Source organism: Delphinus delphis, chromosome 9 (genome assembly GCF_949987515.2).
Source record: "Delphinus delphis chromosome 9, mDelDel1.2, whole genome shotgun sequence".
NCBI classification, from domain to species: domain Eukaryota; kingdom Metazoa; phylum Chordata; class Mammalia; order Artiodactyla; family Delphinidae; genus Delphinus; species Delphinus delphis.
This window is the reverse complement of record NC_082691.1, coordinates 66,782,554-66,809,464: the sequence shown is the minus strand read 5'-3', so window position 1 is coordinate 66,809,464 and position 26,911 is coordinate 66,782,554. Positions and strand designations below refer to the sequence as shown.

General features: G+C 42.5%; 1 protein-coding gene across 5 annotated transcripts in view; it reads left to right on the top strand.

Moving 5' to 3' along the window:
• The window catches only part of ELMO1 (engulfment and cell motility 1), a 547,030-nt gene that overhangs the window by 383,231 nt on the left and 136,888 nt on the right, over positions 1-26,911 (top strand). Inside the window, exon 1 of one of the 5 annotated variants that reach the window (XM_060020727.1) lies at positions 23,078-23,450. The exons of the other annotated variants lie outside the window; for them this stretch is intronic. The gene's annotated coding sequence lies outside the window, so the exon portion shown is untranslated. Of the gene's footprint in view, positions 1-23,077; positions 23,451-26,911 lie in introns of those variants that run through there. 5 annotated transcript variants of the gene reach the window in all.

Below are 26,911 nucleotides of genomic sequence, written 5' to 3'. Positions count from 1 at the left end.
TTGTTTTTCCCTTGCTGCTTTTAATATTTTTGTTTGTATTTAATTTTTGTTACTTTGATTAATATGTGTCTTGGCATGTTTCTCCTTGGATTTATCCTGTATGGTACTCTCTATGCCTCCTGGACTTGATGGACTATTTCCTTTCCCATATTAGGGAAGTTTTCAACTATAATCTCTTCAAATATTTTCTCAGTCCCTTTCTTTTTCTCTTCTTCTTCTGGACCCTCTAAAATTCGAATGTTGGTGTTTTTAATGTTGTCCCAGAGGTCTCTGAGACTGTCCTCAATTTTTTTCATTCTTTTTTCTTTATTCTGTTCTGTGGTAGTTATTTACACTATTTTATCTTCCAGGTCACTTATCCGTTCTTCTGCCTCTGTTATTCTGCTATTCATTCCTTCTAGAGAATTTTTAATTTCATTTCTTGTGTTGTTCATCATTGTTTTTTTGCACTTTAGTTCTTCTTGGTCCTTGTTAAACATTTCTTGTACTTTCTCCATTCTATTTCCAAGATTTTGGATCATCTGTACTATCATTATTCTGAATTCTTTTTCAGGTAGACTGCCTATTTCCTCATTTGTTAGGTCTGGTGGGTTTTTATCTTGCTCCTTCATCTGCTGTGTGTTTCTCTATCTTCTCATTTTGCTTATCTTACTGTGTTTGGGGTCTCCTTTTCGCAGGCTGCAGGTTCATAGTTCCCATTGTTTTTGGTGTCTGTCCCCAGTGGCTGAGGTTTGTTCAGTGGGTTGTGTAGGCTTCCTGGTGGAGGGGAGTGGTGCCTGTGTTCTGGTGGTTGAGGCTGGATCTTGTCTTTCTGGTGGGCAGGACCGCATCTAGTGGTGTGTTTTGGGGTATCTGTGGCCTTATTATGTTTTTGGGCAGCCTCTCTGCTAATGGGTGGGGTTGTGTTCCTGGCTTGCTAGTGGTTTGGCACATGGTGTCCAGCACTGTAGCTTGCTGGTCGTTGAGTGGAGCTGGGTCTTAGCGTTGAGATGGAAATCTCTGGGAGAACTCTCGCCGTTTGATATTACATGGAGCCGGGAGGTCTCTGGTGGACCTATGTCCTGAACTCAGCTCTCCCACCTCAGAGGCACAGGCCTGACACCCAGCCGGAGCACCAAGACCCTGTCAGCCACACAGCCAGGTACGTGGGGAGTTTCTTGCCTTTTGGGAAGTCTGAGTTCTTCTGCCAGCATTCAGTAGGTGTTCTGTAGGAGTTGTTCCACATGTACATGTATTTCTGATGTATTTGTCTGGAGGAAGGTGATCTACACATCTTACTCCTCCACCATCTTGAAGGTCTCTTGAAGCCTTTATTTTTGAGCGCGGACAGGGTTTAGGAAAGAGGACGCAAGTGATTTGGCTATTTCAGGTATGGGAATCTCATTTAATGATTTTGTGGCTGACTGCTCCACTTTAAAAATTCAAATAGGGTATACACGTCAAAATCTGTACCTGTGTGTAGCAGCGTTTCTCAACCTGCCTATACGTTAGAATCACCTTGGGGGCTTTTGAAAGCCCTGTTATCCCAGCGCCCAACTGCACCACGTGCCAATTAAATCCTTGGGGTGGAGCCAATGCTGTCGATGAAGATTTTCACTAAGGTACATTTGATCAGTAAAAGTGAATTGTGTCCGTAGAATTACCATCAGTTGACACACGTAACACGTCACCAACTCGTGGCATGCATTGGTAAAGTAGTGTGTCTGTTGGTCTGCAAGGCCCAGGCTCTAATCCTGATTCTTCTACTCAGGAGCTGTATGCCTGAAAGTTTAAAAAAAAAAAGTGGATATCAGTATTCCACCGCTGTCTCTTATGGTGGTGTGATCTTAAATTGAAGTAATAAATGTAAATAGACTCTGAGGAAGTAAAATATTGTATGCAGTTGTAACGTGTTCTTTTTGTATGTAATAAGATAGATCCTGTCTATACAATATGAGTAAATTGCCCTTTTCACAAGAAGACATTTTTTGGCCATTATGTTAAGAAAAAGGGAAGAAAGAAAAGTGAAGCTGTCTATGTACCCCCAGTTAAGTTCTGAACTGAATTAAACAACTCATTTAACTTTGGCGGAAATAAGGTTTCAGCTGAAAATTTGGTGGTGTCTTTCTCCAAACAGCTTTATTAAGTACCTTGGTTTTCCACGTGACAAGCCATGAGTAGCAGCCTAAAAATCAGCAGGTCCCACAGTTTTCATGTACTTAATGGCTGGCAAGAGTTAAGGCCTCTCCTGCAATTACCTAGTTGCCCAGACCTCTCCAGGGATGGCTGAGCCTTCGAGATACCATCAAAATATTTGCTCATAGCATTAGTGTTACCTCAGATACTATCAGAATGGGCATTAAAAACCAAGATCAAATGACTTTGCCATGCTTTCAAATTACCAAAACGGAAGAAACTAATGATTTGAAAAATGTAGTCACTCTAGAGTGAAAGCACTATTTTGAAACGTTACCCGGCAGCATAAGAAGCAAAGCACACGTGATAGAGTTTATACTCAGGCTCGCAGATGAGAACCCATCCCTTCAAAGAGGAGAGGCTGTGCACGGGGAGAACCCAGGCCCATCAAACAAAGCTGCAGCTGCCTCTGGCTAAGCTTACCAGCTTCTTCCGAGTCAATGGGTGTGAAAATATCAATTCAGTAGGAAGAATCAGAGAGCAGGACACAGGACGGAGGAAACATCCTGAGAAGTCCCCTGGAAGGTTATCCTTGGAAAATAACCTCTAACTCGTCACATCTAATGGATTATGGTGTGGTATAGAAAAGGGATTGTTTGAAAGCTCAAAGGCAGGGATCGCATGAATGAAAAAGGGAAATATGTTTGCTCCCCAAACTGCTTCCAGCTTACTGACTTTCTATGCATGCTTTTCAGGGGACAATTAGATATTCAGAAGTCCCCTTCCTAGGCCAGCTCAACTGCGTAGTGGTGCAGAGGGCGCTCTGTTAGCTGAGCTGGCCTAGGGAATGAAAGGTGGTCTGTAACTCTCACCATGAATAAACATGAAGCTCTTCATTTGCATGAGGCAGGTGACTGTAAAATATCTTGGAGCAAGTTGTGAAAGGAGGCTTTGTGCCTCTGTGCCCAGGGGAAGCTGGGGAGGACTCGGTGTTGTTTATCTTCATTAGAATTCCATCTAGTGCTGCTGTTATTGATCTGAACCCGGGCCTGGTGTGGTTAATAAAGTAGGTGTACGTTTTAACTGAAACATGAATATTTAAGTAGAGGAGAAGTCTTTTAAAGGGCCCTCATGTCGTATGAGGTTATCCATTTTTCAGCTGTCTAGGCCATTTACAAGTATTTATTCAAAAAGCTTCTCATGTTTCACAAAGATCTTTAGGTTTGGAACGCAGGAAATGGAATCTCCTCTAGAAGCAAATGTGTTAACATGAATTGATTTATTTTTTTCCTTTGATGTTTCCCGTGGGAGAGGTAGCGAATGGTTTGTGTGTGTGTGTGAGTATGTGTGTGTGTGTATGTATGTTTGAGTGTGTTTAAGGTATCCACTGAAGGTAGTGTTACCCTTTTTCATGTAACTTGCCAGTTTCTGTTGGGCATAAATCACGGCACGTCGTCATCAATATCGATTATGCAGTCTAGAGACAGTGGAAAGACCAAGAAAGAGACAGACTTCACTAATCTATTGTTTTCAAGAGTTATCTTTTTAAACAGACCCCAGTGTCTACACTTTCTAAGAAGAAATGTATTAATTATAAGTAACAGTCCCAGCCAAGACAGGGAGGCTGCTGTGGTGTGAAGCAGTATTTCTCCAACTCTTGCGTTAAGGAGGTTTTGTAGACATCTTTCCACTAATCACCCTCCTCCTGAAATTTTAATTATGCAGATATGTCGTTATCTGTTTATATAATGTATGTACATCTGCGCTTTATACGTTAAAAGACTAAGAATTTTGCTCCTCCAAGAACCAGTTTTCACCCCTGGGGGCACTGTCCCATGCCCCATTGAGAATGCAAGGTAGAGAGGGAAGAACCCAGGCTGAGAGAAGCAGGAGAGTCTGCTGGCAGTCCCAGCATGGTCCCTCGCCAGCAGTGTGACCTTGAGCATGTCCTTTAGCTGTCAAGTCCCTTCCCATCTGTAAGCTGAATAGCAATAATAACAATAATGATAATAATAGCAATGGTATTTCCCTGAATCACAGTGAGAATTAGGCCCTCAAAGGTGGGCTTTGTAAATTGCCACATACAGATGGGAGGTGCTGATCTCAACAGACAAATAGTAATTTGCACTTGGTTGTGCAGTGTAATTGAGCTGCTTTGATTTCCCAAGGTAGTTAGTCCAAATATCTATAAATATAGATTTCCCCATGCCTCTGTAAGGGGAGCCATTGAACTTTAGCTGCAAAGGGGGATTTTGACCACAGTGGGGACAAATTCCTATGTGAGGAGGAAGTCCTCTTGTGCAGGTTCGTAGTGGTGAGGGACGCTCTCCCCAGCCTGCCCAAAGATGTACTGCAGGTGATACGGGAGCTTAGCTGAATCTCAGAGGCGGGGCACGCTGATCGTTCAAGAGCCCAGGTCCCCCACTGCCGGCTGGATAACCTTGTGCAAGGGACTCAGCCCTGTCAGCTTCAGATTCCTCATCTGTGAGGTGGGGCAGGAACATTACCGCGGCTAGGCGGGCTGTGAGCCCTGGACCGTCTGGCCTGGAGCAAGCACCAGGTGACACAGGACTCTAAATCCCTCTGAAAAAGAAAAGGATACTCATGACAAAGCTGACGGCAAAACATTTTCAGGCTTTTCCCTCGGATTTAGTGATTAACTTAACAGAACGTCCATCTCAGAGTGCCATCTTAGTGGTCCCAGCTACATAGCATCTGTGCAACTTTTATGAGAAAACAGGGATGGCCGTAAAGGGGTTCATTTCCAGGGACTGCCACTAAGAGCCTGGGTGTGCCTCCTTATGAAGTGGTTTTATATGGGGATCCTGAGTCATCCAGAAAGAATTAGATTTTGTTGACTCTGTTCTTGTAATTTCCATAAGAAATAGTTAAACTGTTTAAAATCTGTTTAAAAGTTGACTGGTAGATTTAGTTGGTTGAGAACACTGCTAACATGTTTTGCTTTCTCGACATTCTCTATAACTGGAGCATTTATAAAACATAATATTTACCGAGATTGAGTCTTACGAATAATTTTGGGACAAGCTTGACAATAGTAAATATACATCTTGGGGGTTCCTTTGTGTGCAGTGTCTGGCTTAGGGCTCTTCTTATTACCAAAGTCTTCCTAGAGTCAATGCATCTTTCTCTGAATGTGTAACATGTGCGAAACTTCTCAATTATGAGAAGCAAAGAGTCGATAGTTTCTTCTGCTGGACAGCGGTAAGACACATCAGTTCCTTTCTTTTAATATACATATATTTTATTGAATTATAATTGACATACAATGTCATGTTAGTTTCAGGTATACAACATAGTGATTCGATATTTTTATACGTTCTGAAATGACCACCGCGACAAGTCTAGTTACCATCTGTCACCATACACAGTTATAACAATGTTATTGACAATATTTTCTATGCTGTACATGACACCCCCATGTACTTCAGTCCCTTGGTTCAACTGCAGGCCATCCCTGAACATGAAAATAATGACAACTCTTTAAGTTAACTGCTCTCTATAACTCTATTCAATGACTTTTGAAATTTTTTTCCCTTTCATTAACTATACTTTGGGGCACTGTATGCACTGCTAACTGGTTCCTATGACCTGAATTCCATATTCCATGGTGGATTATGTGAGGGATTTGATAGTGACACAGTAACCATTTTATTAGCATATGTCCAATTAGAAGGAAATTACCTACATTTTAAGTTAGGCATAATGAGATTTAGGCATTTTAAATTAAAGGGCAGATGGGAAACAGAGTTGGAAAGCTAAGAAGAGTACCATTAGATGGGAATCTCTCAAAAACTTCCAAGTCCTTTTGGATTTAAAAGAAAATATTTATCTTGTAATTGCAAAGTGTAAATTATGTTAAAAGGGAGTCGAGAACACACTCCTACAGAGGGATGTGTTTCCAAAGGTAGAAAAGAAGTACATAAGGTAGTGTAAGACCCAGCTCAACTCCTCCAAATTTTCAGGTCCCCCTCTTGCCAACTGAGGGTACCAAATGTTGAGGTGAGGTGGGGGATGGAGGGCAAAGAGGGGCCCTAGATAAACTGAGGACTCAGAATGAGATGGTAGCGTCAGAAGCCATTTGCTGGGACTCCAATAGAAGAGGTGGGATAAGTAAGAGGATCCCAAGTGAAATTTCCAAATATCCCTTGCAAAAATACCAGATCTTGGGGGTCGGGAGTTAAAATATATACTTAATTATTTAAACGTAGAAATTAAACTTCTCATTTACACTAATTGTATGCCTGTGCAGGTTTTTCAAAATCATACTTTTAATCTGAACAGTGGTAAATGATGGGTCAAGAGTATCCACCTTCATTTTCCCAAACAGGAGCTAAAGCACTCACCTGCATGGTTCAACACCAGATGCTGGTCTGCCCACGCCGTCTCCAGGCGTAGATATAAGCCACTGAGTCTAACAGGTCAAAAGCAGGAGCGAAGGTTGAGAGACAAAAAGAGGGTACCAAAGTAACACTCAAGTTTACAGCAGTTTCCACAGCTGATTGTTATAGAGAGAAAAATCAACATGGAAACTTGAATTTGAGAGATGAGAATGCCAAACTGCTAGTTTCTTCTTTTCCTGTCCTTCCTCTCTCCATTCTTGCATTGTTGCTGTGTATTTTCCATGCAGTTCTGGTAAAATTAAAAATAATAGTGAGGGGCTTCCCTGGTGGCGCAGTGGTTGAGAGTCCGCCTGCCAATGCAGGGGACACGGGTTCATGCCCCGGTCCGGGAGGGTCCGGGAGGATCCCACATGCCGCGGAGCGGCTGGGCCCGTGAGCCATGGCCGCCGAGCCCGCGTGTCCGGAGCCTGTGCTCCGCAACGGGAGAGACCACAACAGTGAGAGGCCCGTGTACCACAAAAAAAAAAATAGTGAGTGCTCAGTGTAGCTATGTGGGAGGAAGTCATTTAGGCAGATAGTCAGTTCAGATATTATTCCCACACCTGACCAACACCTTCCCTAGGAAAGTTCTATAGCCCACAGCTATCTCTTTTGGCGACAGCTCATTCAGATCCCCTTCAGGTGCTCCCTTTGCTCTGTCCTTGTGAATACCCATACCTAGAATTTACCACAGTGAACTTCAATTGTCTGTCAGGTTTCTAGTGAGCAGAGCCTTGCTTTTTCTGTATTCTCGGAATCTACTCAGTATCTGGGATATAGAAGGTATTCAGTGTTACTGTCCCACAGCCATCATATACACAGCATGGCCACATCAGTGGTCCACTTTTGGTTAATAGTGTTACTGTCCAACCTAAACTTTAAATGCCGTCCATCCTTTCAACAAACATTATTGTGTTTTCACAACACAGTGGGCACTGCCCCAAGCACCAGGAATACAGAGGTAAACTAGACAGATGGTTCCTGCACTTATGGGGCTGGCAGTCTGGTGAGTTTCTATTTGGAAGTTTATGGACTAGACCCTCTTTGTGAAACTAGTCAGTGACCAAAGTCACTACAATCACTGTTAGGTCCTCTGCCTTCTCATCATTGCCTTGATTCAGATATTCCTCTTCTCTCCAAATCTGGTAGACTGAATGGCTGGTTGCAGTTCTTCACTGCTCCATGGGAGTGGTATATCTCCACATCCTTGCCATGACATCATGGTGAGTGAAGTGTATTTCTCCTGCCCTTCAACTTTTGACTTGGTCAAGTGATTTGTTTGGGCCAGTGAGATATTCATGGATGTGAAGTGAGCAGAGGCCTGACTATGGCCCGTGTGGTTGGGTTGGGTTCTTGCATTCTACCTTCATCATGAGATGAAGTATATAACCTGAGCAGCCACTACCCCTTCATTGTAGGTCCCAGAATGAGGCATATGGACTATAGTTTCCATACCTAGCCCATAGAATTACAGCTTAAAACAGCTACCTTAGCTGACCTATAGACCTGTGAGTATAAGAAGAGCTTCTTAGCTGTTGGGATTATTTGTTACACAGCACTGGTAATAGCTGACTAAGAAACCAACTATTGCAGTAACTTATCTCCCAGCTTCAAAACCTTCCCACTTTCCAAATGTCCTCAACACAGATCTGACCATATCATACTTGATTTAATCCACATCTGTGGCTGTCCATTGCCTGCCTTATAAAGTTTCATAACCTTAGCAAGATGTTCAGATTTCTCTTCCATTGGCCTAACATACTTTTCCTGCTTCATCCCCATATCTTCACCCTGCACCTGTCCTAAGCTCTGCATATCCTGAACTTCCCATCATTCCTTGCATATGCCATCATGCTTTCCTAGCTGAGGTGTTTGCTCATCCTCCTTCCTCTGCCAGAAATGTCTTCCTCCATCTGCCTGTTGAAATTCTACTTTAGGATTTTGCACAAGTGCCACCCCAGTAAGATGGTTACCATCTCCCTTTCATTCAGAATGAAATTCTGCCCCTCTGCCTTCACAGCATGGAATTCAAAATTTCTTTTGGAAAATATCTTTGAACTATAGACTAGTAGTTTATTTACAAAGCTATCTTTCTAAATTAAGTAAGCATGTCATCGGAAGCAAGAACTATAGCTTTATATCTTAATATGGTCACTGTTGTTCTATTCCTAGAGACTATAGGTACTAAGTATTCTGCAGTTCTGTGGAATAAAGGATTTTCTTGCCCCAATTTCCGACAGACCTTATTGAGAAACACTTCTAGACCCTTTTTTCTGAATCTCTTCTTCAGATGTCAAAACTTTGAGGGAGTTACAAATGGATTTGGCCATTCATTTCTTAAGAAAAATGAAAATTATTTTCCCACATCTGTAGCTTTATATAAGATGGATGGAAAGCCTCAAACACATTGAACAGTTGCAAAATAAACTGAATTTCTTTTTTCCAAGGAGAGTGGTTGGACCCCCTAGTTAAAAAGAAATCCCTCTATTTTATTTTTTCACCTTCACTCATTTCTTATATCCCTCTTACATCTGCTTAATTCACATGCCCTGGCCATTTGGGGAGTACTCTGTTTCTCCCTAGTCCTGTTTCCGGGCCACTGGGGAAAATAGTGCCGATACTGGCATGTATCCTTTCACAAGATGGCCACCGAGAGACTTTCCAGTGCAGAGGACAGACGCACCTGCCAGCAGTCCATCCCGTTTAGGTGACTCCTCTCTCCCCGAGCACACCCAAGAAACTTGTGCCTGTATAGCATGTCAGAGAGGAAACGTGAGCACACCATGCGGTTCACAAAAATTATCTTTTGTATTTTACCTTTACCTCCCAAATTTCTCTTAAATTAGAAAAAACAAAGTTGCATTCCTCAAGAGTCTCTTAAGAGCAGGAAGATGTGATTCGTGCCGCAGTGATTGTGTGTTTTAAGTGCTGGAGGAAGTCAAGTGCCTGGAACTCTTCTGGTCCCGATTTCCTTATTTCTCTTTCACATATCCGTTTGCGTGGCTTGGCTTGATTCGAGGTGTATGGCATATGGCTTTTTGCCGCTTGAGCTGCCACAGAAGTAAATGTCACTGGCATATAATGCCAGATTTCCATTTTTTGAATCACAGAGCATGGGATTCTGTCTGAAAGCTCCCAGGCCGCTGTGTGTTCTTAAAGCAGAAGCAGAAAAGGATAAGAACCACATCTCAGAGATGCTCTTCCTATTAAAATGTGTCTATTGCAATAAGAAGTATATGTAAAATGGAGATGCTGTTGCCCTCAAGTGTGTTAGAAAAAGCTGCTTGGCTTGTTTTATTGGGCACTGGGCAACCCTGGATATCTGTTCCAAGCCTCAACTAGGCAGATATCAGTCAGGACTCTAGAGTTGGTTTTGAATTTTTTCAGACCGAGGAAATTCAGTGGTGCACGTACCAGAAAACATACGACTGTGAATAAAAGATATTGATGGTTTTTTGATGCAGTTTACCAAAATTTTGTATTCATTACACTTTCAAGTTATAGAGCTCTTTAGGACAGACGTGGCTGAGGAAAGAGCCCAGAAGCTGCCACAGGCCTAGCCTCAGCCTTGGCTTCCCACTTCACCCTCCTCACTGCCCTCACCACCTCACTCCCAATCCCCTCCCGTGGCCGAGGAATCAAGAGGAGGGGTTGGAAATTCACAAAGAAGCAAGAAGTTCAGTCAATAAGTTCAATAAGTCAAGAGCATCAAGAGCATGCAAGAGCATCAAGAGTTCCTAAGTCAAGATCCTGAACCCAGAGTGGGATTCAAACCCTAGTGCTGAGTGCTCTTTGGCAGATTAATTACCTTGCTCTGTTTCTCAGTCTCTTCATCTGTGAAATAATATAGTTGGAACTTAATATAGTTGTCCTTAAGGATTAACTGAGCCAATATGAACCTGATCATATGAAATGGCAATTTTTGACCATTTCTGAATTGCAAAATTGAAAATTCTTTATGGTTTATCCTAATAAAGCACTTGGGCCATTCCCATGAGGATCACACAGTGCTCCAGATGAGGCATAGGAGGCGTTAGTTCTGGCTTTAGTTTAGTTAGTTCTGGCTTTAGTTAGTTCTGGCTTTAGTTTAGTACGTGACCCTGGGCGGTTCTCCTACACCTGCACTCAACACCTCTTTCCTTTGTAGACAGAGGTGGCACCTGAGACGATTCCTCCCTCTGTGCTTTGAATTCTCTCGCTTGTCATGTCTGCTCCAGGACTCTACTCACTAGTCTCCTTTCTAATCCTCACATCATCAGTCTCGTCCTCTTGGGTGCTGTCTTCTCACCAGCATAAAAATGTACTCAAATCTCTTGCATTTTAAAAAAACAAATAAATAACTCCTTCTCAATCCTCTCTCCACCTCAAGCCAGGTTTCCTCAAATAGTTGCCTCTATGTACCATGTCTTTTTTTTCCTTGCCATTAACTTATTAATCCACTGCAACCTGTCTTCTGCCCTCACTAAAAATATAACTCAGTAGAAGGAGAGAAATAGGACTCTAAAAAGCACTCAATTATACTGTCAATACTTGAAAACCTCTTTAGCCACAAAAGCCACCAGTTTTGACAAAGTCAAGAATGACCTCTGATGGACATTTTAAAATCTCTGTCTTATTTGCCTTCTTTGGAGCGCTTTACCCTGTTAGCCACTCTCTTCTTAAAAACTATCTTACTGTGGCTTTGGAAATGAACACATACACAAGATACATACATGATACGCTATACATATTAAAGGAAGAAATAAAATAATTATCGTTGTTCCAGTTACTAGAGATATTTTTAGACAAAAAATTTTTAAAGGTAACTAAAAATATAACAGCTCAAGAAGAGAAATACGACTCTAAAATGCACTAATCCACATTTTGAATACTCGAAAACCTCTTTAAAGGCATAATTTCTAAGAGGCAAGTGGAGATTGAGAGGAATCATTGAGTTGTTCTAATTTAAGACTGGAAAGAAGTTACATTGTTACGAATCTGTGTTCTGATGGAAAAGACATCAAAAAATTTATAAAAATAAATCTTTTATCCTTTACTCCTTTAGACTTATTGGCACCCTCCCTCCTCCCTCTTCATTTTCTTCTCTTCACCTAATAATCTCTCCGGTCCTGTTTTTTTCACCCCTGTTCCTCTTTCAAGTTCTTTACGCTCTCTTTTGTTCCCTGCACGGCCAAATTTTCCAAGAGAGATTGCAATCTCCTTGCGCACCTCCTCCACTCGCTGTGGTCTGACATTCACCCAAGTCCACCTACTGAGACTGCTGTATCTAGGTCAGCAGTCACCGCCTGAGTTTCAATCTGACAGCCTGTTCCCTATGTTCATCCTGTTCCATGGCCCTAAAGCCCTGGCTCGTGTCCCCACCTGTGCTTCCTGGGATCCTCTCCATTCCTTGACTCCCAAAACACTGAGACCACCTCTCAGTGACCCCATAAGCATAGGCATTCCCCCAGGCCTTCTTCTGGTTTCTCTCCTATCGCTTCCTCCTCCCTACCCACAGCCTCTCATCTTCAGTCATCCATCGACTCCACGAGTGGCACCTTGTCTCTTAGACCTGGAACCTTGGAATGATCCCTGGCTCTCCTCACCTCTTCTCCTGACGGGTCCCCAGATCCTATGGGTCCAGCAGCGTATGATAAAGGGTCATCTGGCTTTAATTGCTCTTACCCTGCCTCCTGCCACCATTACCTCTGGTGGAGACTGTGTTTGTCTTTTCATGTTCTCCCTGAATCTGGACTCAGCCCACCTATAAGTTCTCTTTCCCCTAGCTGCCAGAAACACCTTTCTGGAACACAAGTCTTCTAACAACACATCCATACTCAAAAACCTTCGGCTTCCCCTTCTTACAGCAAGATAGCAAAAGCTCCACTATTCTGTTGTGAACCACTTTTCTAAATGAAATGGTGATTGCACCCTGCAAAACACCCCCTACTAACCTGTAATTAATCATATTGATGGCTCCCCAAGCATGCCTTGCACATCCAAGTCTCTATCTTTACCTATGTTCCCTCAACAAGGAAGACCCTTCACTTTTTCTGTTGAAATTCTGCCCATCCTTTCAAGGCCCAGCCCATGGGTTCTGCAGAGCCCTTCCAAGGAGGCATAATTAATTTTTTTCTTTTAGATGCACTTTCTTTTTCCCTTTCTTGTATCACTTAACATGCTTGGCCATACCTTGAGTTTGAGAACTTCTTTTAGCCAGTTAGCTTGCTTCAGGCAGGTCCCTTACCAACCCTGATCCCACCTCATGGCTACTTTGAGGCAACACTGTGGAATCCTGGAAGGACCCATTGAAAACCATGGTCTTGGATTATAGTTAGTTACCTGCACTCTCTCCTTCTTGACTCTGCTCCTGAGAATAAGGACAGATTCTGCCTCGTCCTTCTATCCCAAGGTGCCTACCAAAAATTATACAGTTGCTCAACAGACATTCCATGGATTGAATCTTTATCCTTCCACTAATGGAAAAAAAGAAAAAAGCTGATCATGTTTATTTTTTTAATAAGATAATCATGTTTTAAAATGAAAAAAAGCACATCCCAGAACAAACTTTGCAAACTGTAGAACAAATTCATTCTTAAGTGAAAAGTATTATTGTGTGGCTACAATGAGACAGGAGAAGGAGTGATAGATGCTTCAGTGACAATTCCTTTCTGGACCGGGAAAAAAATTAAGGCACTTCCAGGAGAGAAAGAAAAGAAATACTGTGTGTTTGTGTGTGCCTTAAAAACACCTTTAGATTTTGTTTTGGTGGTATTTAGTGCCTGACAAAAGCCAATTGATTTTTTGTGCTGGCGTGCACTCCTGCACAGAGACCAGGGCCTGAGATGCTACAAACACATTCACAACCCAAACCAGGCTGTGGCTGAGCCTGGGAGACCTAGCCTCCAGTTGTTTGTGAGGTTGACTACCTCCCATCCTTCCCTTGCTTTTTTATATCGGGTGGAAGACCTGGAGCTCCCTCTGCAAAAAAGAAAGGAGGAATTGGCATCCTCAGTGACATTAAAGGGTCCCTTGCTACCATTTTGTTGGCAGAAACCTTGACATTTCAGAGAATTTTAAGAAACAAATTGGGACAAATTTCCTGTTGGGAAATTCACCAACAATTGATGACCCTCACTTATAAAGCCATGCAATACAATCCAGCTATTTAGAATCATCGACATTCCAGTGAGAAAATGAAAGGTCTGTGTATAGATGTTCATGTCATTGTTATTTACAGAAGGAAGAAAATGAAAATTAAACCAACAATTTAACAATGAGAAGATGATAAATTAATTTATGGCCACATTTATTTATATGTCGGATTTTTCAGTCATTTAAAATGACATTTGTGAATAGTATTTAAATATAAGAAAACATTTTTTAATATTATATCAAATGTAGTGAGGGAGCAGGATGCAACATTATATCTCAACCAAGTAAAACTATGAACAAAAAAGCTCTTAACATTAAATTTGAATGATTTTAACAATGGTTTCTTCTTCACGGTGTGATTAATTGTAATTTTTTCTCTTTTATTAAGTTTTAATGTTAAGCATGTTCTCTACTGAGCATGTATGTTCTTACAGTCATATTTTAAAAGACAAGTTTAAAGTATGGGAGTACAGAACTGTCACTAAGCTCCAGTTGTAGTCTGTTAAGTGGTACAGGTCTAGAGGGAATTCTTTGACCTCTACACCCCACATTATACACTCAGGCTAAGTTTGTTTAGTCTTCCTTAAAATAAAGCATGGGGTTGAGCCAGCTGAGCCAGCTGTGCCAGCTGAGCCAGCACCCTGCATCTTCAACCTGAAGTTGATTGGTACTAAGATCAAAACCCTCTGAGGCTCCATTTGAGGAAGACTCATTAACTGGAAAAAAGTTCTGAGCAGATGTTACATCCTTGAAAAAGTGAGCCAGATCACAGACAGAGCGGGTCCCAGCACCTGGGCTGCTTATAAAATGGGTTTGCGAAAGGGAGGTTTCCAGCTGCTTTCCAGTGCACCCTCTTCCTTCTGACGTTGGGGATGCAGAAGTGGGAGGAAGGAGGAATGGGAGAAAACATGAGATGAGTCACTGAGATGTTTTCAAAGATATACTCATCTCATAACTTCATCCATGATGTTGGGTAGAGTGACAGAGAAGTACTCAGAAGGATTTTATCACTTCCCTAAGTGTAAAGGTTTGCAAAAAGATTTTGTATTTTTGGCTAAGGTATCAGAGACATGTAGAGATGGTGTTCCTAGTGTTGTGTGAATAAATCTGACTCTAAGGAGTTCACAGCATTGGGCATAGCCCTGGAAAGAGGTAATTACAAAAGAATGTGGCGTGCAACAGCAAAAGCCCATACGTTGTATGAAAGTAATTCAAAGGAGGGATTATATAGGAGAAGGAGTCTACTTAGGAGGGTTTTAATGTATGAATAGAAGCTTACCAGGTGAGCAGAAGAGAACTGACTGGGAAAAGACATGAAATAGAATGAATACATCAAGAGAAAACTTAATAAATGGAGCTCTCTTGCTTTCAAGATTTTAAGGTTGTATTCTTGGGTTCCCAAGACTTGAAACAAAAAAACATGAAGAAACATGTGAAAGCATATTGTCAGTACTTCCTAAACATTAGTTGAATGAGTTGGAGGCCCAAATTCCTTACTTAAAAACTGGACTTTTTTGGTGAAAGCTATTTTTTCAGTGTATGTACAGAACAACTGAGATGTCTGACACACAATAGATTGCCCCCAAATATAAACAAGAGCACTTATTCATGGTTGAACATATGTCATTTTTTGAAATATTTGCTTCACAATTCTCATGCTTGTCACTGCATTAAGAGAATTATGGGCAATGCATTTTGGAAATCATGTTTCATATTTGCTGTGGGATGACTTGGAGGGAGAGCATTTTTGCATTTAAAATGGATTGATTATTGCCCTCTGGGTCCAATTTTTATTTATATTATCAAATTAACTCTTTCCTGCAATTACTGGCTTTAAAAATGCAGGCCAGTACTGATCAATAAAATAAAATTATACTTTGGTCTGAATTTAATTACTGCACAAATGAGGTTGCAGAGCTCATTCTTTGTGAGAGTTGGGAATAACCTGTTAATATCATTTGCCTAGGGGTCATGGTTCACATTAAAAAGCTTTCTTTAATTGGAAGTAGGATAGAGAACAGTTTGCAAGCAATCTGGCTCTGACAAGCTGATGATATTGAAGGACTGAGATTAAAAATAAGCCTGTCCTTGTGGTGGCAATGCCGGTTTGCCATGAGTGTTCACACTCTGAGTTGGTTTTTCTAGAGAAGCGCTGGGTTATTGCTGATATTGAAGCACTGGACACATGGTTGTAACGTGACTGGCTTCTGACAAAGCCAGCTCCTTTATCAAGGGACAAAGTAAAATAACTGAGTTCAAACAGAACTCAGCCTAGAATTTCATACGGTGACCCCCTTGGTCCTGTGGGTGTCCTCACCTTGTGGTTTCATACCTGGCTCTGTACAGACCTCTTGGACCTTATTCCAAGCCCTCAGACTCTTTTGCTTTGCCCATCCCCTTCCACATCAGATCATGACCTCCTGAAATCTGACAGACTAAATCTCTAGTGCCTTCCTCTTCCTCCCTCCTTGCCTGAATAAACCACATCTATTTATCTTCTTGATCTTCTTGGCTTCCCTCTTGCCCAGCAAACCCTCTGTCCTTCCCCTTCATCCCTGACTTACCCTGTTCCGTTGCAGTGTAACCCCTGTTATAACAGGAGACCAGGACACATAGTTTGTCTGTGAATCTGTAAGCAGAAAGAGCAGAGAAAGTGAGGGCATCAAATGTCAACCATTTGATGAAACAATAGATTTAATCTCTACCAACTGCAATGCAATTGGTCCTTTTATTGAGAATATCAGAAACTAAATTTTTTCTCAAATGGTAGAATTATTTGCATGTGAAATTCTGTGTTTTTCAGAATTGAGAAAGGTTTACTTATGCATTAGATCTGAAAATCAAGAATGTGATGACACCCCAGAATCATCCCTTTTCCTAGTGGTGAAGACGCTGTTTCCCATTTTGCATCGTCTAAAGAATAATCTACCATTGGCCCAGTAGCTTTTTGCCACCATATTGCCAGTGGACATGCTTGGCAAGGCTGAGCTGAGGATTTTGGCATTTTCATTTTTCCTTTTGGCATGAGTTTTCATCACCCTGCAGTTCTGGAATGCGCTTCCATAGTGTACTTGAAAAATTTGAGCTGGCAAGACCATAAGCTTTCAGAATTCATCAACTATTCCTTTAAAGGCAGCCAGAATTATAAGAGATGCATCATATTAGGCCTTGCTAGCACTTCTGGCCCCCACGGTCTTCTCAGGTCAGCTCATTCCATTTGGTCAAGTCCTTCACACCCCAAGGACTTCTAGACCTTGACTCTCCAACCTTATGAGTGCAAATCATGGCCACCACCTATCAGAGGTCTGTACTCTGGAAGAGGAAAGAAGAAATGCATGGGTTGGAGGCTTGTTTATAGATGGGTTTGCACTTCGTGGATCTGGTTTTATTTCAGTGTTTGTAGGTTTTGCTGATATTTTAGGCATTTTTAAGGGAAATACAAAAATAGCAAAGTTCAGGGACATAAACTTCTTCATACTAACGTCTCATAATGTGAGTTACAAAATATAACGCAGTCTTAGGATGCTAGTGCGACTATCTCGCCTGCTCTAGACTCCTTACTTATGGGAGTCCTGAGGCATGGTGCAGTATACTGCTAATGGTGCTTCACAGACAGACACCTGACTTTGAATCCTGAGTCTACCATTCACTGGATGGCGACTGTAGACATTCTACTTAAATATCACGGATCTTAATACCCTTTTTGGAAAACAGGCATTATTATGATATTGGCCAATTATAGGTTCCGCATATGCATGTGCTATTATTTCTCTCATCTTTCCATGGATGTTGAGGCTACGTCACATAGAGCTTAGCATCCTGGGACCTAAAGATACAGACATTATAACAGACTTTGTCAGTTCTGCTTATGATCACCTCATCATGAAGATGAGAGAAAGAGAAGCGGCTGTCTGTGTGTGGGGATTTGTCTATGGGATGTTGTCGTGATTATCTCCCCTTGGGGATAAAAAGATATGTAAAAGTTATCCAGACCATGTTTAGTTGAGGTTTTACATATGTTTTCATTTTAAAATACACCCTGTAAAAAAATCAGAGCTAACTATGTACTGGCCAGCCCAACCAACTAGAGAAACATCTCTCGATATCTCTTGAATGAAATAAAGCTACAGAATGGACCAACAGTAATTACACTTCTGACCTATTAGGACAGAGTCCTTACTTCTGACCTCACACGCTTGGGGAATATGGTCTGGCCCAGTCTGTCCTGGGACTGTTTCTGTTAGGGTAGAATTGAAGTCGGCGTGTGGGTGTTCTCACAGTAGGGAGAGGGGGTGCCTTAAGAAGGCCAAGATGTCGTTGGGGGTGAGCCTTGTGCATTAGGCACCCTACTTGTTCGAAGTTTACTTGGAGCTCAATTGGACCCTAATGACCTCCCTCCCTCTTAAGAATGAATCAACCAAACAAAAATGGGACTCAGTGTGGCCATGTCATGAATTAAGGAGGTCATTACCATCACATTCATTGCCAGCAATGAACACGAATCCTGATGAAACGGGTGCCCAGCTTGTGGAAGTGATCTCTTTGGGACCAAGAGTTGGCAAATAGGAGGATTTGCTATTAGTGCCGCCTCTTTATAACTCAGTGAGTAGAATCTTCTTCAGCTCTCTTTCAAATGCCCAATGTAAATGGTGCTCATTTTAGTTAAAACCTGTAGGTAGACTAAGGAAAATGCAGAAATCACCCCACAATAGTCACTATTTTCTGATCCCAAAATGTATTGTCCCCTAATGTAATTCTTTCTTGAGTTGTATATTTATTTTTAAAGCATTACAAAGTTATATGACTTACATCAAATTTGGTAATAATTACATTTAATAAACCATGTTTATGGAAAAGAATAGAATTTAATTAGCTTGAATCTTTCCCTAAGAAAAGCCTGGATAAATGGTACCGGCAGTGCCTACCTGGAACGGAGCAGAGAGTACAGGCTGTAATGTGTAGGTGAAATGGAAAGAGATTTCTTCTGATTTTTTTCAGATGCCCCAGCATGATTACTTCTCCCTGAATTTTCCAGGTATTTGATGCTGTGATTCCCTTCTCCTGTCTGTAGACACCATATAATAAATCTGAAGCTTGCTGACACACTACCAACAATACATTTTGAGCCTCCAGTGTGCAAGTCCATTAAATGTATGCTTCATACCAGTTCTTGAGGACTTGACAAGCAGAAATTCAAATATCAAGCTAATAAAATCCAGGTTTCCCTGTTTTTTGAGGTCCAGCAGCAGCTCTCTTTTTTTTAATTGAAGTAGAGTTGATTTACAATGTTGTGTTAACTTCTGCTGTGCAGCAAAGTGATTCAGTTATACATATGTATTCTTTTTCATATTCTTTTCCATTATGGTTTAGAACAGGATATTGAATATAGTTCCCCGTGCTATACAGTAGGACCTTGTTGTTTATCCGTTCTCTATATAACAGTTTGCATCCATCAACAGCTCTCTAAGCTTGTATATGCTCATTTCATTACATAGCCTAGAAAGGGAAGAATACCCAATAATGGCCAAGTTAACTCACCCAGTCTGTTATCTCAGTAACAAAACTACGAGACAAGTTTCCACGGGAAAAATTTGGGGAAGATTTTCCAAAGACTCTGTAGCTATTCTGTATAAAGTGACTCCTTTGGAAATGTGGATGAAGCTGCTTATTTTCCAGAACTAAAACCATGACTAGCTAGGTGAACCAAAGTTCCTGCTCGCTAGCTTTTGAATAGAGGAGGGGAGTGGATCAGACTGAAGGCCAAAAAGTATTCTCTGTCTTCCTTGCAATTTTGTCTTAAAAATGAATTTTCTAGAAAAAAATTACCCAAAGATAATATGTGATTGTTCACGCTAGTATGTGATCTACCTGTCTTCTTGCTGGCAGGTCTGATAGCATCTCTCACTACCTGGTGAATCTGGTCTTCAGGAGCTCACGTGTTCTTTCTTCACATACCTGCTCACCAGCATAGCTACTGAGCCCAAACTGTGCTACCGTACCCACCCTCAACTCTAAAATTGGTAGTCAGTCAAAGGAACGTTACCTTGTTCTGATGTAAATGGGTCCTTTGGGGTGGCCTGGAGTAGTGAGATGCCCCCATTCTCAAAAAAAAAAAAATGCCCTTCTCCATTTTATACATTAAAAATTAATTTAGGGTTAGTCTTTTCTTCCTTTATTTAAACCTGTCTTAGCAGTGATTCTCAAGCTGTGGTGTATGTAAGAATCCCCTGGAGAGTTTGGGAAAATGTTCCTCAGCTCCACTCCTGACATTGTGGGTTAGGAGGGATGCAATGGGATCCCGGCAACCTGCATTTTGTTGAGAAGTCCAAGTGATTCTGATCCGGGTGGTCCCTGTACATCACACTTAAAGAAACTGGAGCTAGAATCTTTTTGTTCACATCCCAGCTCTGCCGCTTTTTATCTTCGTGACCGTGGTCAAGTTACTTAACTTCCTTATGCTTCCACTTCCTCATGGTTATTATAGGGATAATAATAATACCTCATAGGGCTGTTGTGAGGCTTAAATTGGTTAAGCCAGATCACGTGCTACCTGGACTATTAACTGCTTCATAGATGTTTAGCTACATCAGTCCAACATGTTATGGGTGCCTTGAAACTGACCGTTTCAATCAGGTTGATATGCTGTTAACTTGTTGCTGAGAGTATCTGGGGAATATATTGAGTTATGTAAGTGTGTTTGGGGCGTGAGGGCAGGGAGTCATTTAGTGAAGTACTTCAGTGGCTTGTCATTGCTTACAGGATAAAAACCAAACTCCTGAACATGATTTCTGGGGCCCTGCAGGTCTGGCCTCTGCTTGCTGTCAAAGCTTATCTCACACCATCCTTTGAATCATTCTCACTCTGATGAGCCACGCTTGGCTTCTTTCAGGTTTTCAAAGATGTCACCCTCCCTTGTAGGCAGTGCACGTCTAGGCAGGCCCTTTGCGTGTATTATTCCTTATGTCTGAGACACTGTTCCCCTCACTTTCAATTCATTAACTTTTACTCTTCTTTGGATCTTAGCTCAAATATCACTTCCTCCAAGATATTCTTCTTTACCTCACTAAGTTCAATCTCTTTTATTATTTGTGCTCATAGCACATAGCTCTCCTTCATCCCCCATACGAAAGTTACATTTTAATACTTTTTGTGTCCTCTGCTAGGGTCATTGTGCTGTAAGGCAAAAAGCATGCCAGTTTGTTTTGTCACTAGCACAGTTTTTGATTTTTGTGTTTTTTTGGGCACATAAACACTCACTAAATATTTGTTAAACAAATGATTAAATTTTGATTAAATTTCCAACCAGGGAAGACCTGGTTGGAATGATGTTTCTGCATAAAAGCAGTGGCAATTTGGACAGTCTCAGGAGGGTGAGAGGGCAAAGGGTAGGTGTCCCCACGGCAGAGGAAGGTAGGCAGGCGAGGTTAGAAAGTTTCCAGAAAGGTGGTAGAGGAGACCTGAGATCACGCCCCTGGAGCATGGAGGTAGTCTGGACAGAGCTGAGAAAGACTGCTGGGTCCCTGGAAGGCAGAGCTGGGGTGAGAATTCCTTCCCAAGCTCACAGTGGCACAAAGAGACAAAATGGAAAGCTAGGACTCAGATTTTGGAGAGGGCAAATACAACATCAAGACCACTGGGCCAGAACTGAGCACTTGGAGACATGGTTTGGAGCAAGAGTCAGTTAGGAATAAAGGAGGTCCAGGGCTTATTAGACACTGGGTTATTAGACACTGGGCATGTGGTAATGAAGAGCTCACCTTGCCTCCAAGGGCCAGAGACATGCAAAGAGCTGGCCTCAGCTCACTCGGAAGCCTGGTCTGTGTCTGGTTTTTTTGGGTTTTTTTGGCTGTGTTGGGTCTTCGTTGCTACACGCGGGCTTTCTCTGGTTGCGGCGAGTGGGGGCCACTTTTCGGTGCGGTGCGTGGGCTTCTCATTGCGGTGGCTTCTCTTGTTGTGGAGCACGGGCTCTAGGCGCGTGGGCTTCAGTAGTTGTGGCACACGAGCTCAGTAGTTGTGGCTCACTGGCTCTAGAGTGCAGGCTCAGTAGTTGTGGCACACGGGTTTAGTTGCTCCGCGGCATGTGGGATCCCCCCGGACCAGGGCTCGAACCCGTGTCCCCTGCATTGGCAGGCGGATTCTTAACCGCTGCACCACCAGGGAAGCCCTGGTCTGTGTCATTGATAGTTTGAGGGCACCAGACTTGCAGAGACCATTAAGAAAGAAAAGGTTCTCCTTGAGATTCATTATGATGGGACAGAGAATAATTCCTTTCTCTCAAACTTAAGCCAGAATCATAGCCTTCTTTGACACTTGCCATTTTCAGTCAGTTTCTGTAGAATTGAGGACTTCCCACAGACCCACGTGGCAGATTACCACCATCTGATCCCCGTCCTGGGTTTGACCAGGCCAAGCAGCCGTTCGTTGCTCAGTGGCGGCCCCTGTTGTTAAAGAGAAATGTAGCAGCATATCCAAAGTGTGACATAACTCTGGTCATGCAACCAGAAGAATTTGGAGCAAGCAGGGGAGGAGTCAGAGGGGATGTAAACGGACTGAGGAAATCCCCAGGGGGATTCTCCAGCGTTCAGGGTGCTTTGGTGAGGTGCTAATACAGAGAAGAAGCTGAGCCTAAAGGCTTTGTGCAAGCTTTCTTCCGCAAGCACCCGGTTTCGTCGCTTTATTCCAAAGGTCTGCTAGGAATCGCCGCAGTGCCCTCCGAGAAATGCCATTGCAAACTTCTATTTGAGGGCTTTTAGGGCTGTTAGATGACAAATATTTTAAAAGCTACTGCACTAATTCTTTAGGTGACTTACAGTAAATTTTAATTAGAGGTGGAGGCACGGGAGGAGCTGTGTGTGTTTGTTTACGTCCTGAGTAGGAATCAGAGAATGGATCCTCCCGTGGGAACCCTGCTGGGATTCACTCTTGCATGAAGGCATTTATGGGTATGTGAGCACCCCTGGCATGCGTGTGCTATGTGTACAGAGTGAGGCTGTTACATGACATTTCTGGACAAAAACTGTATGTGAAGAAGAGGAGGGAGAAAGCAAACTCACAATCAAATAAAAGTAGGGAGGAGAGATGAGATTGCAGTTGATTATGGGTCTGGCAGCAGATGTTCTACATGAATCCAACTCACTGCAGCCAGTCTGTTTCCATGGCAACAGAATCAGTAATTATTGAGCCCGGAGCTCCCCCCTCCTTTCTCCCAACAAGGTGGAGGCTGATGAATATGAACCATCTCCAGCCCACCACCAGCTCTTTCTTCTTCTTCTTCCTCCTCTTTTTCTTTTGTTTTTAGTTCCTTATAAGGGGAGAGTATTGAGTAGTACCAAGAAAAGGAGCTGTCTCTTTATTGATGAAAGAGCATAGGGCACTAAAATTAAATGAAGTTATTGTTTTCTCTTGTGATACTATAAGAGAAAAGCTCTTCCTAGAAAAGCCAATGATCTCCGAAGATGCTAAATAAATGAGCAGGAGTTTCCCTGAAATGGAGGCTCCCTTTGATTGGCTGATCTTTCTGCGATTCCTGCCAATCAGAGCACCCCTGGGCTCCAGCTCCATAAACATAAGCAAAGCTACATGCTTATTCTTCTGGACTTGAAGTGTATACCATTCAAAGGTGTGCGGCGGGTCTCCATTCACATGGCTCAACTGGAAACCTGTTTCGTGAATAAGCTTACTCAGGAACCATCTGATATTCCAGCACATTGTTCTTCTGGGGGTCGACTTTAAGTCATTTGGTGGCAACAGCAGCTTAGAAGCAGTATTTGTAGTTGGGAAAGATGGACTTACGGGAGCTCGGTGAGTAAACCTCAGTCGTACACATCTGTCTGCTGGTATTAGCAGCCTGAGCTAAAATGTAGCTTTGTCCTATTGTCTGCCGAGAAAACTGTGAATTGGAGCAAGCACATGGAAGAACAAGCATTCTGGGGTTCCCGTGATGTGTGAGCGTCTGTCTTCCAAAGGCTGCATGCACTGCTTGGTTATGACCGGATTTGTAGTTGACTGTGTATTATACTGGGACATCGGTTTGTCTAGTTAGGATCGGTGTGAAGAGTGGAGTTTTGCATTATCTCCCTGGGCACTGATCCATTTCAAAAGAAGATGCTTTTAAAACTAAATTTATAAGAGTCAACCCTGTGCATTGCTGGGAAGAGGGAGAAAGGTGCAGGAACGGAGCTGAGCTGTGAGCTGCTTGACTGTGTTGCTGGTGTTTGCATTGTGAAGGGAGATGTTATTACAATGGTCTGTCAAACACTTCTTCAGACCCTCAGCCACAGAAAGAAACATCTCTTCTGGGTGTGCTGCCGTGCTCTGCTCGGGAACGGTGCAACTGAGCTAGGTCGTGTCCCTTTCTTCTTTTGTGAAACCAGTCTCCAAATTGAAATATGTCCTCTCTCTTTTTAAAAAATTATTTGCAGAAAGAGTTAGAGTACAGTCAGAGAGATTCTAGCTGTCAAAAACCATGCTTCTAAATGACTCTGTTTTGCATCCTTTTAAACCAGAGAGGGTTTGCAAAGTTGTATTCAAGGATTGGCTCTTTGCCAGGGAAGGGATGCTCTGGGCTATTGCTCTGCTCCCTGGGGTTTAACTTTCTGACACTGGTGATGAAATTTTCAATTTTGTTGGGTAGAAGAAGGAAGAATAAGAAAGCAGTGCTATAAACAGGCAATGGGGGGGGGCAGCGTGTGAAAGGAGAAACTCTTTTCCTTCAGGGACCCTCCTAGCTGAAAACTTAAAAATATATGTGGCAAGACAGAACTCAAGGACTACACTCAAATGTAGGATTTTAGAGGAACTATAACCCTTCCAAACGAGAAGAGGAGAGGCATTGCTTTTGGTTTGGGTGCAGAGAGTGGCGGCTGAACTTGGGGCTTCCAGCTCTGCCTAAGAACCTCTCTCTCCCCAGCGTCTCTGTCTGCTGATTTTGTGATTTCCTATGTTATGTGCCTGGGAGGCTGACAGCACACTTGATGTCTTCTATTTACAGTCCACTTGGGTTCAAATAACAGAGAGAATAGAGAAAAAAAACACATTATCATCTGGTTCATAAATATATGCACGTGAAAGAGTCATATATGGAAAATCTTACTGGCTCATCCTGTGAAACAACGTCCTATTGACAGAATAGTGTTGCGGGTCTTCACATGGCTCTACAATGGAAATTGCTGTGTCCTAAACGAGCTCTGTGATGAACGGGTAAAGAAACAAAAGAGCTAGGAATGTTTTGCCTGTGGAAGACTCGAAAGCAGGGTGAGGGTGATTGGGTGTTTAGGAGAGACCTTCTACTTCTGTGACCAGTAAAGAGATGGGGTTGACTCTCTGGAGGAGAGAAAGAGTTTCCCAACTCTGGGTGACTGCACACAACACAGGGGAAACCTGGCCAGACTAAGTCAGTTTGTTAGCTGAAACGTCTCTAGAAATGTAGGCTGTCCTGTGATCCCAAGAAGCTCAAGATGGTGTGCTGGATTGAGCATTCCACTTGATGGGAGGCAAGCGTGAGCATCTCTCCCTGCTGCATCTCACTCCTCGGTACACCTCAACACAGGCACAGTTTGGAGGAAGTCTGTTTTCTAGTGGCTGTGCGTTAAGTGACAGTCATCTCATTAGAATGACCCTCCATCCTCTTGGTCTCTTCTCTCCCCCACTAGTGTCACTTGACATGAGTGAAGTGCTGGCACCTGTTGGCAAGAATGAGAGAAGAAACAGCCTTTTATGGAAGCAGTCAAAATGTAAAAAAAAAAAAAAAAAATTAAGAGTAGTTAATTAGCCTATTTTGGGATCATGGAAGTCTAAGAATTTGAAAGCTATGAAACTCTCCCCTGGCCTTAAGAAAATACATTTATGCCTAATCACATAATACTTCAGTGACAGCCCATTTCAGGGTCAAGTAAGATCTCTGCCCTGCGTGACTAGCCAAGAATTTATTGTACTCTCAAGTTCATTATCTCCTTTTTGCAAATGGGTCCACCGAATACGGCCACAGCCCTATCTCATTTAGCTGCTGGCTTAAGCAGTGGCTTCAGTACCTGAATGAGGTCCTGGGCATTGTCATTTAAAGTCTGAGTTAAGAAGTTTTGGAAATGATTCTAGATCACGGTGGTTTTCTCACTCCTGAGCTTGGAGGGTTGGTGAAGCTGGAGTTATGGGACTTGAAATGAAAATGCTCTTTCAGGGACCAGAATTAACTGCATATGCTTGTAACTGTTCTATTTGTTCCTGGGAGAGAAGGCTTCTTCCCACTGCCTCTTCCTGGCATTTGCAAGATGTGGGACATATTAGAAAGATAAATGTAAAGACAAAGAAAAGCGAATTCCCTTAGATTTTCAAGTGACCATCAGAGTTTCCCAGTATAAGTCAAAATGAATATAAATACATTGAATCTAATCCCTGAAATTCAGCACTGAGAGCTGGAATCATAGGATTCCTCAGTTCTCCCAGCAGTTGAAATAAAATCAATCTCAACAGGAATAGCTAACCTGCCTCGAGCATTAGCTGTGTGCCAGGCACTGTTCAATACATTTTATGTAGGTGTAATAACTCATTGAATCTTTATAACAGCCCAACAGCACTACTTGTACTCCTTATTTCCTAGATGAGGAAATGGAGTCACCAAAAATTTAAAGAACTTGTTTACGTTTACCCAGCTAGAAGCTGGCAGGTGCTTGGCGTGCTCACACAGTTGATCTACTTGTTTGCTGCATTCATGGATGGGTGGAGTCTGAGTGGGTAGGGAAGGAGGTCTCCTAGGCTATCAGTCTGACTAGTGGAGTCAAGGCACAGGGCGTTGAGCGAAACAGTCATTGCAATAATTAAAGTCAAATTAGAAAGGCACTTTGGGGTGGTTGGTTGAATTATTAATAATGCCATTTAAGAAAAAAATTTTGAACTAAGTAAAAACCTGTCACCAAAGTGTTGCATTTGTTCGCCCCCTTGTGTTCCTGTGCGACGTGCCACCTTATTCTGCAGAGTGTTTATTTGACTGGTGTGAACTGGGTCAGTTTCTATATGAGACCAGCTCCTCCTGGACCATCTGTGAGAGGTGGAAGGTCGCCAGTTTCATGGCTGCCCTTTGCTTGCATTTGCCGGGAATGGTTTGCAGTTGCCATAGCAATGGTGAGGGTCATGACAGACCAGAACAACAGGGCAGCCAGTTAGGGGGTTTCATGTCTCGCAATGGCTGTGGGGATTACCAGGGCTACTGTGCTTTCTGAAGAACTTGTAAACAGGAGTGATGATCCCAGCTCAGAAAGAGATTCCAA